This window comes from Salvelinus sp. IW2-2015, linkage group LG18, assembly GCF_002910315.2.
Source record: "Salvelinus sp. IW2-2015 linkage group LG18, ASM291031v2, whole genome shotgun sequence".
In the NCBI taxonomy this organism is placed as follows: domain Eukaryota; kingdom Metazoa; phylum Chordata; class Actinopteri; order Salmoniformes; family Salmonidae; genus Salvelinus; species Salvelinus sp. IW2-2015.
This window is the reverse complement of record NC_036858.1, coordinates 60,771,389-60,789,717: the sequence shown is the minus strand read 5'-3', so window position 1 is coordinate 60,789,717 and position 18,329 is coordinate 60,771,389. Positions and strand designations below refer to the sequence as shown.

General features: G+C 41.2%; 1 protein-coding gene across 2 annotated transcripts in view; it reads left to right on the top strand.

Annotated features, from left to right (window-relative positions):
• macrod2 (mono-ADP ribosylhydrolase 2) overlaps positions 1 to 18,329 on the top strand; it is a 1,308,647-nt gene that overhangs the window by 919,489 nt on the left and 370,829 nt on the right. The gene's annotated exons all lie outside the window — the stretch shown is intronic.

Sequence of the window (18,329 nt, the reverse complement as noted above, 5' to 3'; positions counted from 1 at the left end):
GATAGTTGCCAAGCGGTGTGAGCTATAGGTAACATATCAGGGCACAACGGACTCGAATGGAAGCCCGAAGCTGAGCTGTAAACCAGTATCGGCTAACTAGTTAATAGAACATTGAGGAAGCTCACAGCGGAGTTGTAACTACAGTTAATAGAAATGATGGAAGCCCAGCCGTGTAGCTACTAGTTAAAGAATTGATGCAAGTCCAACGGGTGTAGCTACTAGTTAATAGAAATGATGGAAGCCCAGCCGGTGTAGCTCCTAGTTAATGAATGATGGAAGCCCAGCGGTGTACACGCTACTAGTTAATAAGATATGGGAAGCCCAGCGTGTAGCTACTAGTTAATAGCATGATGGATATGCCCAGCGGGTGTTAAGCTACTAGTTAATAGAATGATGGAAGCCCAGCGGTGTACGCTACGAGTTAATAGAATGATGGAAGCCCAGCGGTGTTATGTCTACTAGTAAATGAGAATGATGGAAGCCAGCGGTGTAGCTACTAGTTAAATGAATGATGGAAGCCCAGCGTTGTAGCTACTAGTTAATAGATATGATGGAACCCAGCGTGTTAGCTACTAGTTAATAGAATGATGGAAGCCCAGCGGGTGTTGCTACTAGTTAATAGAATGATGGAATGCCCAGCGGTGTAGCTACTAGTTAATAGAATGATGGAAGCCAGCGGTGTAAGCTACTAGTTAATGATTGATGGAAAGTCCAGCGGTGTAGCTACTAGTTATAGAATGATGGAAGCCCAGCGGTGTAGCTACTAGTTAATAGAAATGATGAGAAGCTCCAGCGGTCGTAGCTACTAGTTAATGAATAGAATGATGGAAGCCCAGCGGGTGTAGCTACTAGTTTAATAGAATGATGGAAGCCCGAGCGTGTAGCTACTAGTTATATAGAATGATGGAAGCCCAGCGGTAGCTACTAGTTTAATAGAAAGATGAAGCCCAGCGGTGTAGCTACTAGTTAATAGAATGATGAAGCCCAGCGGTGTAGCTACTTAGTTAATAGAATGAATGGAAGTCCAGCCGGTGTAGCTACTAGTTAATAAAGGATGGAAGTCCAGCGGCTGTAGGCTACTAGTTAATAGAATGATGAACCCAGCGGTGTAGCTACTAGTTAATAGAATGATGAAGCCGCAGCGGTGTAGCCTACTAGTTAATAAATGATGATGGAAGCCAGCGGTGTAGCTACTAGTTAGATGTAGAATGATGGAAGCCCAGCGGTGTAGCTACTAGTTAATAACTGATGGAAGCCCAGCGGTGTAGCTAACTAGTTAATAGAATTGATGGAAGTCCAGCGGTGTAGCTACTAGTTAATAAGAATGATGAAGCCCAGCGGTGTACTATCTAGTTAATAGAATGATGGAAGTCCAGCGGTGTAGCTACTATTTAATAGAATGATGGAAGCCCTCTAGGTGTGCTAACTCAGTTAATGAGAAGTGATGGAAGCCCAGCGGTGTAGCTACTACAGTTAATAGAATGATGGAAGCCAGCGGTGTAGCTACTAGTTAATAGAAATGATGGAAAGCCCAGCGGGTGTAGCTACTAGTTAATAGAATGATGGAAGTCCAGCGGTGTAGCTACTAGTTAATATAAATGATGGAAGTCCAGGTGTACTCAGTAATAGATGATGGATCAGCGGTGTAGCTACTAGTTAATAGAATGATGGAAGCCCAGCGGTGTAGCTACTAGTTAATAGAAATGATGGAAGCCCAGCGGTGTAGCTACTAGTTAATAGAATGATGGAAGCCCCAGCGGTGTAGCTACTAGTTAATAGAATGATGGAAGCCAGCGGTGTAGCTAACTAGTTAATAGAAGATGGGAAGTCCAGCGGTGTAGCTACTAGTTATAAGAATGATGGAAGCCCAGCGGTGTACCTACTACCGTTAAAGTAGATGATGGAAGCCAGCGGTGTAGCTACTAGTTAATAGAATGATGGAAGCCCAGCGGTTGTAGTCTACTAGTTCCTCTCTGAGTACTGACACCAAGTAGTGTCCCTCTACTAGTAAATTACAATTTCGTCCTGGATTGTGTACCCAAGGAACGTTTGTTTGTAGGCCCAGAAACAAGGGGAATGTTTTTGAATGCGTGCTCGTCCCTTTGGTAGTTTTATCTATCTGCTGTGGAATCATGTTAGTGAAACATATCTAAGATGTTTCTCTCACACTGTGGGTAACGTCCCGAATTGCATCCTATTCCCTATATAGTGCATGTCAAAAGTAGTCTACTATATAGGGATATGGTGCCATGTTGGACACAGCTTGTGCTCCTCAGCGGCCGTTTGAAGAAAATGTTTCATGTCCTTCCCCTAATCAATGCAGGCTCATCCATCATATATTTATATTATATATATTATTAGAGAGAGAGACAGAGACAGAAGACAGACACGAGACAGAGACGACACAGACACAGACAGACACAGACAGACGAGAGAGACACAGACACAGACAGAACACGACAGGAGAGATGCAGAGACACAGACAGACACACGACAGAGAGAAGAGAAGAGACAACACAAGACACAGACAGCAGAAGAAAACACAGACAGACGACACAGAGAGAGAGAAGGAGAGCACAGAACAGACAGAGAGAGACAACCAGACACAGACAGACACAGAGAGAGAGAGAGACAGCAGACATACACAGAGAGAGAGAGACACAGACAGAACACAGAGAGAGAGAGAGACACAGAACCAGAGAGAGAGACACATACAGACACAGACAGAGAGAGACACAGAAGACACAGACAGAGAGAGAGGGAAAAAGAGCGAAACAGACGAAAAAGAGAGAACACACACAGACGACATCAGACAGGAGAGAGAGAAGACACAGAAGACAGACAGGACACAGACAGAGAGGGAGACACAGACAGACAGAGAGAGAGGACACGAATACGACAGAGAGAGACACACCAGACACAGGCAGACATCAGAGAGAGAGCAGAGAGCAGACGATAGACAGAGCACAAGAGAGAGAGACACGAGACAAGACCACAGACACAAGAGAGAGAGAGAGACATCAGACTAGAGAGAGAGAGACACAGACAGACACAGACAGAGAGAGAGAGAGACACAGACAGACACAGACAGAGAGAGAGAGAGACACAGACAGACACAGACACAGACAGAGAGAGACACCTGGTACCTGCTACTGTACCTTTCCCTTTCTCTTTAAGCTCTTTCTCTATCGGAGCTCAAAGCAATATGGAAATAGGTTTTTCACCTGTAATTGTCAATGTGGATCCTCAATGTTAGATATTTTGGCACAAATACAAATATAGAACGTGTTAGTGAGTGTTCAAAGCTTGTGTCTGTCTGTCTATGTGTGTCCATGTTTGTCTCTGCAACTGACTGCCAGCATGCAAGGCCTCTCATCTCTTACAGTCTCTCTGAACCCTAGCCAGTTGCTCACAGGACATTCAATGTTGTTCAATGTCATCAGAGAAAAATAGGTTCAGGCATAGGTTTTGTCTTATTGACGATGTAGAGATGGCTTTAATCCATAGGAGGTTGTTGTACATTGTGTAGCAGAGCAAACTCCAAAAAATGCTGGGTTAGAAAAATAACAATTTCGTTTTTTTGGTAACCCAGTGCTGGGTAAATATTGGACAGAGAACACACGCTGGGTTATGTTGACACAGCCAGTTGGGTTGCGTGAATAACTTATCTGGGTTGTTGGGATTACCCAAACACGGGTTAATTTAAGCATCAGTTGGGTATTTTCTGCTTTCATGCTGGGTTGACCTAGCAGCTGGGTCTTTTTTAACGTAATCATTAGGTTATTTTCCGGAGTCTTGGCTTATTAGGGGTGTGCATTTCAGATAGATATTATTGGCCACCTGTGAGAGTAAATGTTATTCCTGTTCATCATGTTAAGTTTTCATACTGCAAATTTTACTTTTCCCGAAACATTTTTGAATTTTACACATTCTTCTAGAATTATATGATTATTTTGCATGTGCTTTTAGGAAACTTATACTCTCATGTAAGTGTCAGTGAAGTTAAAACAATGTCAATGTTCAACCTTAACATGTAATAACGATACAACACAACAGATAAACAGGAATGACATTTACTCTCACGGATGGCCAATAAGATCTATCTGAAATCATGTATCTCAAGGCAAACGAGCCACATACCGTACTGTAGGCAAAAAGCAGGCACAAATGCATTATAAAAAAAAAAAAACGTAAAGTTAATTTAACAGAGCTATAAATAGTGCCTTAAGAGCATATTAGCATTGGAATGAGACACTCATGGCTCATCCATCCACTGATCTAATTATTCACAGGAACACAGCAGCCTGAGGGCTGTGCTTCCTCCTGTCACTTCTCACACAACATACAAGAGCAGATACTTAATGCACTATTGTTCAGTGGAAAAAAGAGACATGCTCGCAACCGTCTTACTGCAGAGGATTCTGTTCCTGGCAGGTGAAACATCGTGGTCTGTAGGAATTCTAATTCTGGGGCACATAGTCTGAGAAAGTTGATATCAAACACATAATAGGACTTGAGGCACACATACAGTGCCCCAAACGGTGTACCTAGCTCCATTGTCGGTCCACTAACAGCTGTAAACACATGTAAGCAGTCCCCAAGAGTCCACTCAAATCGGTTTGGTCACCTCTGCTTGATTCGGTCACCTCCGCCTGGTTCAGGTACTCAACCATGTTAGTCCCATCCTGTTAGATCATTTTATTTTAGAATATGATAAGTTATGTAAAGCATGGAGGCACACTGACAATGCCATCACACACACTTTCTTTTGTATATGTTATAGCAATTTACATCAATCAACACCCAATCCCTGCTTGATGCCTACATCTTCCATTCATTTTGGGCTCATAGGTTCCTTTTCACAACACTAACCACATTTCCATCCAATTGTTTCATGCAGATGAATTACCTCACACATTAAAAAAGTCKCGACCGGGCTGATACAAACATGAAATGCCGGTACGATTTTCTAAATGTCTACAGAAAATTTGTTGGGAAAAATGGAGGTGGAAACTACTTTATGCGCAAATATTGATATAATAACCATCATATCGAAGTAAACTTGGAGTCACGCCATGATATGTTGTGTGTTCCTCACACTACAACTCGGGAAAGCAAGCAGTTGATTAGGCTACAGATGAAATAAATGATAATGAACTTCACAGGGTGGTGAAAGTGCACAGTGATGATYAGCTTGATGCTCCTTTCTAATAAATATTGAGGGTCTTATTCTGGTGACATGATGATCGATGCTTGACTGCCGTAATAATCTCATKATGTAATGCCTACCCCCGCTGTATGTGCAAGCTGTTTGCTAGAGCGCATGTGTGAAGACCTGAGTGGGCTCAGTAGTTGAAAATGCAATGGAAACCTATTTAACTTGTATGTTTTTATTCGGTACATAGGAATTTAACTGCAAAAGGGATTTTTATGTCCACTACGCAGTGGTGTAAAGTACTTAAGTAAAAATACTTTAAAGTACTACTTAAGTAGTTGTTTTTGTTATCTGTACTTTACTTTACTATTTATATTTTTGACAACTTTTACTTTTACTTCACTACATTCCTGAAGAAAATATTGTACTTTTTACTCCATACATTTTCCCTGACAACCAAAAGTACTCGTTACATTTTGAATGCTTAGCAGGACAGGAAAATAGTCAAATTCACGCACTTCTCAAGAGAACATGTGGTCATCCCTACTGCCTCTGGCTTGACGGACTCACTAAGCACAAATGCATCTTTTGTAAATAATTTRGGACTGTGCCCATGGCTATCCGTTTATTTTAAAAACAAGAAAATGGTGTCATCTGCTTTGCTTAATATAAGGAATTTTAAGTGATTTATACTTTTACTTTTGATACTTAAGTATATTTTAGCAATTACATTTACTTTTGATACATAAGTATATTTAAAACCAAATACTTTTAGACTTTTACTCAAGTAGTATTTTACTGCCTGACTTTCACTACTTGAGTAACTTTCTATTAAGGTATCTGTACTTTTACTCAAGTATGACAATTGGGTACTTTTTCCACCACTGCCACTACGTGATCACGCACAGCTTTTTATCCATTTGCCGGATGTGCATATTGTTTTATGCAGATTTGAGACTATTCCCCTGAAAATCTGTTCCAAATTGGATGGAAACCTACGTAATGTCTTGGAGTGTGCAGTTATGCGTAACAGATTTTGGAATACATTTTTTTTCAGTCAAGGTTTACAAATGCTATCATCTAATTTCCCCATCAATCTACCAATGCCTATCCACTATTTAAACTTACAGGTTGCAAGTCAATGAAGGACTTTCTGGTCTCATTGAATCTAGGTCGGAATTTATATTCCACCCTATCTTGTAGACTAGTGTTGGGAGGTCCACTGGCAGAAGTCTTAAAGCGATGTCACCTTGTGTATCTGGAGAGAATGTTTAGTGAATAACTTGATTGTTTCAGGCTCAAAATGAATGAGCATCTGAGACATCACCAGCAGGGTCATTTGAAACTATTCCACTTTGAAGAGAAGATCTTGGGCCGCGATCCAGTTATCAGTGAGTTTCCCCGAGCAGTCCGGATTTAAAGTGTAGAAGTAATATTGTAATATTTTATTTTACTSTTAGTTTTTTGGAAAAGCAAAAACAAAAACAGCACCAATCAAACCCTGTTGCACAATTTATTAGAGAATATTGCATTAACAAACAGCCTCTTTTCCAGTTCATCCTGCACTGCGAGTCACGTGGGTCGCGTCATCAGTCTAGTTAATCACAGCAAACGGAATAAAATTCAAGTCTAATATTTTTGGATAAAATGTAACCCACCATTCCTGGACTATCCAGCAGACGTGGATACTGTCAGACTATGTCGACTGTCTTGACCACATCGGGCCAGATGTTGTTTAGACACTTGCTTGTCTGGGCTGCCCTCTAACATTTAACTATGTTGTGAGCACAACGTTTTCAATGAATTATAAATTCCTTTTAACAATCAGTTTTCAAAATGTGCAACAATACTTAAGAATGTGAAGAACCGGCTACAGCTGAAGCTTGGTTTTGGGTTTGTCCACAGTCCTATGTATTCACGTGTCCCGAGGACCTCCCCTCCTATATAAAATAGGTGGCGTTTACAGAATACTCACAGCGTAGTCGAGTCGTCCAAAAGCAAGAATGTTTCCTGGGCCATCTCTGCCGTTGCAAAAAAAGGGTAGAAGGGATACTTAATCAGTTGCACAACTGAATGCATTAAACCAAAATGTTTAAAAAAGTATTCCACATTTAACCCAAACCCTCTGAAACAGAGTGGTGTGAGAGTGGTGTGGGGGACTGACTTAATCGATGTCGACGTCTTCAGGTACCCGGGGAGCAGTTGTTGTTGGGTTAGGGTTAACTGCTTGCTCTGAGATTTGAACCAGCGACCTTTCCGTTACTGGCCCGACGCTCTTAACCACTAGGCTTACCTGTTAGGGGGGAGATTTTAAGGGATAGTTTCACGCACATTTCTAAATTAAATACTTTGAAGGAAGGGTTGATAAGCCAGGTCAATTGTTTCAACAAAGGCAAGGGAGTGAGGAAAGAGCTAAATGAATAGGGGTGGCAGTAGCTTAGAGATTAGAAAGGCAGGCCGATATTAGAAACCCCGAGCTGCCTGCAGGAAATTTGCAGCGAGTGATCCATTAGCCAGAGGGTTACAGCAACAATATATATATATACTACCTTCTGCTGTTGTGCCCTTGACAAGGAATTTTACCCTTAAGTGCCCATGAGCTGCTCCCAGGCTGTGATGTGTGTGTTGTGTGTCAGGATGGTTACTGTGACAGAATCTGTGCAAATGACCAATAAAGCAAATATGGTAAAAGACCAGACTATTTATGGTAACTGTTCATGTAATGTATCCAGTCCCAAAGTGGCTGCAAGCTTCTAAGAGGCTCTGGTGAAGTTAAGTCTTTCAAGTTTCCATTAACGTTGTACTATTGTTTATCGATGACAATGTGGAAGACGTAGATGCTGTTTCACACAGGGTCAATTAAACTATGTGTCGTCCCCCCACAAAGCTTTGTCCCCACTCTCAAAAATACATTTCTCAGTGTTACTTACCCTCAAACCTTGGAATCAAAGAGGCCAGGTTCCACTCATTCAGCGTATCCTTTACAAAGCTGCACATTCATTGGCCTTGACCTCTGCATTTATGTACAGAAATAAATACATTTTTAGAAACATACACCACCGTTCAAAAGTTTGGGGTCACTTAGAAATGTTCTTGCACATTTTTTTTGTCCATTACAATAACATCAAATTGATCAGAAATACAGTGTAGACATTGTTAATGTTGTAAATGACTATTGTAGCTGGAAACGGAAGATTTTTTATGGAATATCTACATAGGCGTACAGAGGCCCATTATCAGCAACCATCACTCCTGTGTTCCAATGGCACAWTGTGTTAGCTAATCCAAGTTGATCATTTTAAAAGGCTAATTGATCATTAGAAAACCCTTTTGCAATTATGTTAGCACAGCTGAAAACTGTTGTTCTGATTAAAGAAGCAATAAAACTGTCCTTTTTTAAACTAGTTGAGTATCTGGACATCAGCATTTGTGGGTTCGATTACAGGCTCAAAATGGCCAGAAACAAAGCACTTTCTTCTGAAACTCGTCAGTCTATTCTTGTTCTGAGAAATGAAGGCTATTCCATGCGAGAAATTGCCAAGAAACTGAAGATCTCGTACAACGCTGTGTACTACTCCCTTCACAGAACAGCGCAAACTGGGTCTAACCAGAATAGAAAGAGAAGTGGGAGGCCCCGGTGCACAACTYAMCAAGAGGACAAGTACATTAGAGTGTCTAGTTTGAGAAACAGACGCCTCACATGTCCTCAACTGGCAGCCTCAATAAATAGTATCCGCAAAACACCAGTCTCAACGTCAACAGTGAAGAGGTGACTCCGGGATGCTGGCCTTCTAGGCAGAGTTGCAAATAAAAAGCCATATCTCTGGCCAATAAAAATTAAATATTAAGATGGGCAAAGAACACAGACACTGGACAGAGTAACTCTGCCGAGAAGGCCAGCATCCCGGAGTCGCCTCTTCACTGTTGACGTTGAGACTGGTGTTTTGCGGGTTAAATGTTACATGTTCAATTTTAAAAAAGAACAATGACCCTATGTTGAAATAGTAAAAATACAGAAAAACCCTTGAATGAGTAGGTGTGTCCAAACTTTTGACTGGTTGTATGCCAGACACACACTCCACGAACAAATCCCGTCTCCATTCACTGTACATCAATCTGATGTGCTCACCCATCCCGTTCATTTGTGTTCTCCGAAGGGATTAAACGTCCCCAACTSTCCTGTAGACACATATTCCGCTGAATAGACCCGAGAGAGGATAACAAAACAAGCCACTCTGATTCCCTGTGTATGTCTGTTTAGCAGCACCGTGTCCCTGATGTTGTTTATTGGTTTGTGTGTGTGTGTGTTAATTAATGTATTATTGTATTAATTTGTCAGGGATTGTATGGAAAGGAGAATGCAGCACACAAATGAAATAGGAAAAATGTAGCTTAATGGAAGGAATAAAAGGCGTATGAATGCAGACCTGCCTCTTTTACACAACAGACATTGTTATGATGAAGGAAACAAGATTCATTTGCATGATGGTGGAAACACAGGATAATCATTCAGCTCTTTGCAGAGGAAATATATTCTGTAGATTTCAATCAGTGTTCTGAGTAATAGGATTGCAGACAGAGGAGAAGAATGTGAGTAATAACCCAATACATGACTTTTACACTGCAGAATAACTTCTTCATCTTCTTTTCTTCTTCTTTCTCTTTGTCTTCTTCTTTTTCTTCTTCTTTTTTCTTRTTCTTTTTTCTTCTTTTTCTTCCTSTTTTTTTACTTCTTCTTTTTTCTTATTCTTTCTCTTTTTCTTCTTTCTCTTTTTTCTTTTTCTTTTTCTTTTCTTATTCTTTCTCTTTTTCTTCTTTCTCTTTTTTTCTTTTTTCCCCCTCTTTTTTCTTATTCTTTCTCTTTTTCTTCTTTCTCTTTTTTTCTTCTTTTTCATATTTTTTCTTATTCTTTCTCTTTTTATTCTATCTCTTTTTCTTTTTTTTTACCCTTTTCTTCTTTTTCTTTTTTTTTCTTCTTTCTCTTTTTCTTTTTTTTCTTCTTCTTCTTCGTCAACCTCAATTTATTGAAATTCAAGTGTGTTATGTCTTAACATATTAATGCATACTGTAAGCCAATCAGTTTGACAAATCTACTGTATTAATGAGTGGCCTCTCCGTTATGCCTCATGGTAATGTTGTCTATTCATTGGTTTTGTACAGTAAACAGCAGACTGATGTTACTGACGCCATTTGTTTCCTAGTGAAAAAACAGAGCAATCTTAAAGCACCGTTCAGATGTGTAATGAGAACAGATCAATAGGAGAACTGTTGACTGTGTGGCCGTGAGCAATCTCCTCTCTCTGCATGGGTCACAGAGAGGTGACAGAGAGGCGCGCGCACACACACACACCGCCTACGGGATCCTTGCCTTGGCAATCCCACTCATGGCTGATGAGCTCCTGTCCAGTGTTTCCATTTGACTTATCTGCTGCTATGGTCACTTAGCTTAGGGTGACATGACCAGGCACACAACTCACCTCACAAAGACCCACTGCTGATGACTATTCATCTATCTAGCCCTCCCGTCCCCACTACCCACAGGCTTATTCTGTACTGGATGCATTCATGGGAAAGCAGCAATCCAGCCAACCCTTGAAGTTCAAGTATATACCTACATTATTATATTCAATACCATATAATAATATAATACATCTAATGCTGTTTTGGTTGAGCTATGAAATAAAAACCTCTGAGAAATTGAAAAATGAATAAACCTCCCAATAAACAATGCCCCTAGCATTTGACTTTGGATTTGTGATGTGTTATCAATTACTTACTAGACATCGTTTGAGGAGTTATCTATTTGTCCTTTCAACGCAGGCCCTACTCTTCCTCCCAGACGACCCCTCTCTGCTTAGAACATTTCATTGGGCCATTAGGATCTAGATACAACACCCTGGTTAATGTTTGTTATCATACCAGTAATCAACCCAACCCTCTTCCTATTAGCCCAGGAACGACTGTTGGTCTTCTATCAGCATGGTTTGTACCTTTCCCATCATGGCTCTGATGGTGTCTACCTCGCCTGCTAAGATGGAGAGTTATTTGTTTCTTGTATGAAGCCTGCAGAGGATAATTGTATGCATGTGTGTCTGTCTCTCTGTATCTCTGTTCCCTGTGACAGTAATGTAGATATACTGATCTGCAGAAATAAGCCTGTCAGGAAGGAGAATAAAGAGAGGGAGATAAAAGCGAAAGAACATTCTACAATACAAAAACATTTTTAGGATGAATCGCCTGTCAAACCCTGCTTCTTTTTCACATGCATTTTCAGAGTTCTGTTTTGTTTGGGACAAGATGTATAGTGTATAATATTGTAATATGTATAATATATTCATTGAAAAGCACAGGCCAATCATAAATAACCATCTCCTTAGCCAACAAACACAGAGAGAGAATGCAAAAAATCATTCATTTATTTTCATTCATTTATTTGTACGAGGTGCAAATAAGAACCTTTTGCCAAGACATCCTCAAGGTCAAATCATGCATAGGTAATTTATTGCATTGTGTTATTTTAGTGAGCAGACACACACACACACCAGTTCTCATGCCCAGTGCATAGCAATTTCCCCATCAGAACCATTCCATACATTCTTGCAAACGGGTAGTTTAGTGTGATTTCCATAATTTTCTCATAGCTCTACTAATACGCTTTCACACAGAATCTCAAATAAGCATGGGATTTTGCTGGATTTAAAAAGGGTTGGTAATAAAATCTTCTAGCTGGCTGCACTCCTCTCACAGTGTATCAATTGTCTCACCCCGCTTCCTCTCGTAGTTCACTTCAACATTTTATTTCAGGAGCCCTTATACAGTGTAAGAGAAGTAGCTTATTTTATCTAGTCAGCGTCGCTAGCTTTAAATGGCTAAATGAGACATTTCTTAAAGGCAGTTATATACAGGGATGCGACGTGGCATTCTACTAAGATGAGGCAAGTGGAATTAGAGTTTTTGAGGGCAAAGTTTGATACCTTATAAAAGATTACTTCATATGAAACAAGAGGTTTTGTGTTTGCATGATCAGATCTCCTACTAACCAAAGCTGCTGCTGGTAGAGACAGTAATGAGATAGGAGCTGTCTGAGGCATTCCTTCCAGAGTATCACACACAACATACACACACAATGTACACCACAATGTACACCACAATGTACACCACAACATACACACACAATGTACACCACAATGTACACCACAATGTACACCACAACATACACACAATGTACACCACAATGTACACCACAGTGTACACCACAGTGTACACCACAATGTACACCACAATGTACACACACAATGTACACCACAATGTACACCACAATGTACACCACAATGTACACCACATACATACACAGGCACAAATGTAAGCCACATATGTACACTCACAATGTACACCACAATGTACATCCGACATAATACACACACAATTGTACACCACAATGTACACCACAATGTACACCACAATGTACACCACACATTACAACACAGTGTACACCACAATGTACACCACAATGTACACCACAATGTACACCACAGTGTACACCACAGTGTACACCACAATGTACACCACAATGTGCTTTTAATGGGGTACGTTGCATGTGCTTCAGAGTTGTTTTTCATCCATAATAAATAGAAACTCAACACTACAACACCGGTAGAGCAGCAGCATGCCAATTACAGTGTTGGGCCAGCACCAATAACCAGACCACCAGTGAATTCATGAAAGTTTAAACAGTTCTTATCTCGCCAGAACCCATGTCTCCGCTCATATCCTCTACGTTTCCACTTCAGATCAATATTTATACAACACAGTTTTTTTTTCTAAAAGGTGAAGGACATGTTTCTGTTTGTATCTGCACAAAGGATATTAGTGGGAAGATAGTAAACTAGTTTGAACTGAAGAGTTGCTGGTTTCAAGTAAATTAGACACTTTTCAGCTTTGAGTGTATCCAGCATGCACAGAGAATGGAGCACATTTCAAACTTTTATGTTTTGATACTCACTTTCGCAACATGTGTTGATAGTTAGCATAATAATGTCATGGCTGTGTACAATATTTCTACATTCTTTGAAAAAAGGGTTCCAAAACCTTTTTAATCTGAAGATCACTTTTTGGAAGACAAAGGCTATTTGTAAGTCAAAGGGTTCTACTTAGAACCTTTAACATTCTAATGACCGTTTTTGAAAGACAGGATTGTCTGATGATTCTTTGGCTGGCAAGAATGGTTCTTAGAAAGGCAAGAATGGTTCTACATAGAACCAAATATCATATTTCCCAGCATGCTCTATTGCAGGGTGATTTTCAGAATTGTTTGTTTTAATATCTCTGTTTTTGCATGTTCATTGATTGGTTGATACATTTTATGCTACACAAAGATAAATAACATATATATTTTTCTAAACTAATCCAATCTGTTAGTACTTGGACTTAGTGCACCTGTTACTGGTATGGTTGTTCCAGTTTAGATTATTGAGGTAGTCTCAGTATTCAATCTTCCCTGCCCTGGCAGTCATTCTGAATGCAGGTTGATTAATATATCCACTTGTTGGATATCCTAATTCAAGCTGGATTCCAATAGGAATTACATGTCACTTTGCAAGCCATCATAATGTGACTTGCAGATCTGGACTGTAAACCAGAAGTTTCCTAACACCACTGTGTCCGGATATAACTAGTGATGGGAAACCGAAGCTTTCTGAAGGATTTCACCAAATTGGGCCGGAAAACGGTTTGTTACTAGGAGCTTCAWTATCTGTTCACAAGTCACATTAGTGACATCTGCTGGTCAGCAATAAATAGCAGTGATTATCAGATATGCTTTTTCACTCCACTGTTATCATCAAAACTCTGTGGCGTAGCAGTAAGTCGTTGGCTTTAGTAGCCTATAATCAGTTGGATTACCACCCACATTTGCATCTTCCATAATGCTTCCTGTTTTTCCCTTCAAGTTTAATATTTTTCAAAAACGATGGAAAACTGTTTTGCTTGTCAGCAATCAAGTATTCAAGATACTGTATATAACTTTCAAAATAGAAAAATCCTCCCTGTTTGACCCATTTTGCATCCTATGATGCAAAACGCAGCATCATCTACTGCAAAATGCATCATACGGGGATGATTTCTGTATTTTTAAAGTTACACACAGTATCTTGAAAACTTGATTGCTGACAAGCAAAACATTTTGGGACTATGTCAACAATGGACTAGTGAAACAAATACTAAAATATAGTTTTGGGGTGGAATTTTCCTTTAAGACAGTAGCTCAAACTATACTAAATAAAACAAATGATTTGAACAACAGTGCAGAAAGAAAGTGTGGTTTCACAATTTTCTAAATAGTGTGCCTTCAAAAGGATTGGACCTCGTACCCTCACATTCCTGATTGCCATAGTTCCATAGTTCCCTACCCTACCTGCTATAGTACGCTACCGGTCAGGTCAAACTGTTGCTACAAAACTKAAACTATATTTGTAAGTACGATGTCCAGTGGAGGTCGTTGTTTGAAAACGGCTTAGAATCGAAGAACGCACTGGAACTACAGCGAAATCAGTGGGATCTCGCATTTTCCAACACACGGTTTGAAACAGCACGGGATCAAACGATGCTTCAGAGGTCATTGATGACGTTCTTCTGATAAAGGGATACACGCATTGGCGCACTGCTTCAAAGTTAGCTGCTTAGCAATTTCAGCGCATGCCTCGGAGTTCCGGTATCAAGCGTAACATCACTAGGGCCCTCAAAGAAAGGCCTTATGAATGAATTGCAAAAAATAATGTAATTTTAAAGGCTAGTTCTAGGAAGAACAGTTAGATGATAGGTTAGTGGTCAGGTAGGTTAGTGGAGTCAGTTTCCCATGAAGTTAGAAAGGTAATGGTCAGGTAGGTTAGTGGAGTCAGTTTCCCATGAAGTTAGAAAGGTAATGGTTCAGGTAGGGTTAGTGGAGTCAGTTTCCCATGAAGTTAGAAAGGTAATGGTCAGGTAGGTTAGTGGTAGTCAGTTTCCCATGAAGTTAGAAAGGTAATGGTCAGGTAGGTTTAGTGGAGTCAGTTTCCCATGAAGTTAGAAAGGTAATGGTCAGGTAGGTTAGTGGAGTCAGTTTTCCCATGAAGTTAGAAAGGTAATGGTCAGGTAGGTTAGTGGAGTCAGTTTCCCATGAAGTTAGAAAGGTAATGGTCAGGTAGGTTAGTGGGAGCCTGGGTGCCAGTCTTTTTCTGCTCTCTTGACAACATGGCTATTCCTTATGACAAATCCTTAAGGATTTGGAAAATAAGCAGAAACAGACTGGCACACACACACACACACGCACACGCACACGCACACACACACACAAACATACACACCAAGTGGCTCAGGATGAGTCTCAGTATATATATTTAACGGTGTTTAATATTTCAGAGAACAGAAAGGAGTATTTGATGTGTGATCTGTAATGAATGAGTCATGGTTATCAATCTTTAATAGCCTATAAAGTGAAATTTATGTATCTTAAACCTAGTAACGGTATTCAATGAATTACAACGACTGATGTGTTCTATTCAAAAACATTGTCTCCATCCCAAATGACACCTTATTCCTTATAGAGTGCACTAATTTTGACCAAGTCCCATAGGGTAGTAGTGCATTTAATACTGAATAGGGTGCCGTTTGGGGCGCAGGCTGAAATATAATGACTGTGTCCTATTCAGAAACATTATTTGTGTGATGTTGTTCTAGAAACAGTCACGGTGTACTAGCTAAATCACTTGATGAAGTATTAGCTAGTACAAAAAGTATTTGTTGTGTGAGAATTAGATGAAAGAAAAAAGCTTTTTTCTTAGTCAGGTGTCGAACAAACGTTTTCACAGGTAAATTGAAATGCAATGTGGTGAGAATTATTTCCCTATCATTATGTAATGACTGAGTGAAACCCATTTTAGAGTTTTAGGGAAACCCATCTCCCTCTTTATCCTCCCTTTTTATCTTCTCTCTCTCCCTCCCCCATTATTTTTCTCTCCCTGTCTCTGTCCTTCTTTCTCTCTCAATCTCCCCCAACAGTTCTCTCTCTCTGTCATTCTCTCCCTCCGTCTGCTCCCTCTACCTTTCTCTCCCTCCCTCTCCCTCTTTCTCTGTGGTGCAGACTTTGTTCAGTACAGGTAGACCGTTGTTGTGTGTGTGCGTCGAGCATAGGTGGGTGTGTGTGTGCATCGAGCGTAGGTGGATGTGTGCGTTGAGTGTAGGAGGGTGTGTGTGTGCGTTGAGCGTTGTGTGTGTGCGTCTAGGGTTATTGTGTGTTTGCGTCGAGCTTAGGTGGCTGCGTGCGTCGAGCGTAGTTGTGTGTGTGTCGAGCGTAAGTGTGTGTGTGTGCGTCGAGTGTAGTTGTGTGTGTTTGTGTGTCGAGCGTAGGTGGGTGTGTGCGTCGAGCGTAGGTCGAGCGTAGGTGTGTGTGTGTTTCGAGCGTAGGTGGGTGTGTGTGTGTTGTCGAACATAGGTGGGTGGTGTGGCGTGAGCGAGAGTGTGTGTGTGCGTCTGCAGCGTAGGTGTGCGTGTGTGTTGTGATGGGCGTTAGAAGGTATGTGGGTGTGTGCTTTTGAAAAGTAGGTGGGATGTCAGTGCGTTGAAAGTAGGATGTGGTGTGTGCAATTGAAAGTAGTGGCAGTGTGTGGCGTCGAGCGTAGGTGGGTGTGAGCGTTGAAAGTAGGTGAGTGTGTTCCAATACGATAGCGTACGGTGGGATGTTTGCGTTGAATGTAGGTAGGGATGTGTGCATTGAAGTAAGTTTGGGTGTGTGGTGTCGAGAATCAGGTGGGTGTGTACGTTTGAAAGTAGGTGGGTGTGTTCATGCGACGTTAAGGTGGGTGTGGTGGCTATTGAAAGTAGTTGGGTGTGTCCGTCAAAACGAGGTGGGTTGTCGTGCGTCGAGCGTCGGTGGGTGTGTGCGTTGAAAGTAGGTGACTGTGTGGGTCGAGCGTAGTGGGGGAGTGTGCAGAGTTGAAAAGTAGGGTGGGTGTGTGGGTGCGAGCGAGGTTGGGTGTGTGCGTTGGAAGTAGGTGGGTGGTGTTGGCGATACCGCGTAGGTGGGGTGTGACGTTGAAAGTAGGTGGGTGTGTGTCGAGCGTAGGTGGGTTGTGGTTGAACAGTAGGTGGGTGTGTGGGTCGAGCGTAGGTGGGTGTGTGCGTTGAAAGTAGGTGAGGGTGTTGGTCGAGCGTAGGTGGGTGTGTGCGTTGGAAGTAGGTGGGTGTGTTGGTCGAGCGTAGGTGGGTGTGTGCGTTGAAAGTAGGTGGGTGTGTGGGTCGAGCGTAGGTGGGTGTGTGTGTTTGCACTTGTTTCCCCGTTTGTCCATCCATGCATATTCCTTTTCTGCAGTCTAGCTACAGCCCAGACTGGAGCACATGACATAGGATGATTGACAGCCACCCACATTGCTATGCACAGGCCACAGGAGCGGAGGAGAGCAAAGCCAGAGATATGAATATTTGAATAGATAGTATGAAACTTGTAATTGATTGTCTATCTGCACTGCCATTGCATTAACTGAATAAATGGATGCATCCCAAATCGAACCATATGCCCTATATTGTGCACTACTTTTGACCAGAGCCCTATGGGGGAGCCCTATATAGGGAATAGGGAGCCATCTGGGATGAAACCACTATATTCATTTTTGGCAAAACTCACCCATTGTCCTAATGTGAGGACACATACTCCTATCTTGTCGTATTTCCTGACAATAATATGACAGAGGAAGCATAAAGAGCAGATTTTCTAAAGAGCCTTCAGATTCAAGCAGGTGGAATCAGCTCTGTACAGAATGGAACAATGGTTGTACTTATCTCTTCAAATGTTTCACTGCAGAATTCCCACATCCTGGGCACTCGTGGGGCTAGTTCTGCTGAGTGTGAATTGCACTCGCTGCACTCGCTGTACTGATGAAATGATAGTGGAGCTGAAGTGAACTGAAGGATGCTCTGTCTGTTATAGAGGCGTCTCAGCGACAAGAGGGTTGCCGGTTCAAGTCCCATGTCAGATGAGAATGTGTGGTGTGTGTATGTGTCTCTGTTAGATTGGGTTGAAATAAAAAAGTTACTTTTCTGTTTTCTGTAAAATAACAACTAACTAAAGTATTCTTCTTATGTCCTCTCTTCTGTTCCATATCTTCTTCTGTCTGTCCTCAATACTAGTGTACTAGCTAATACT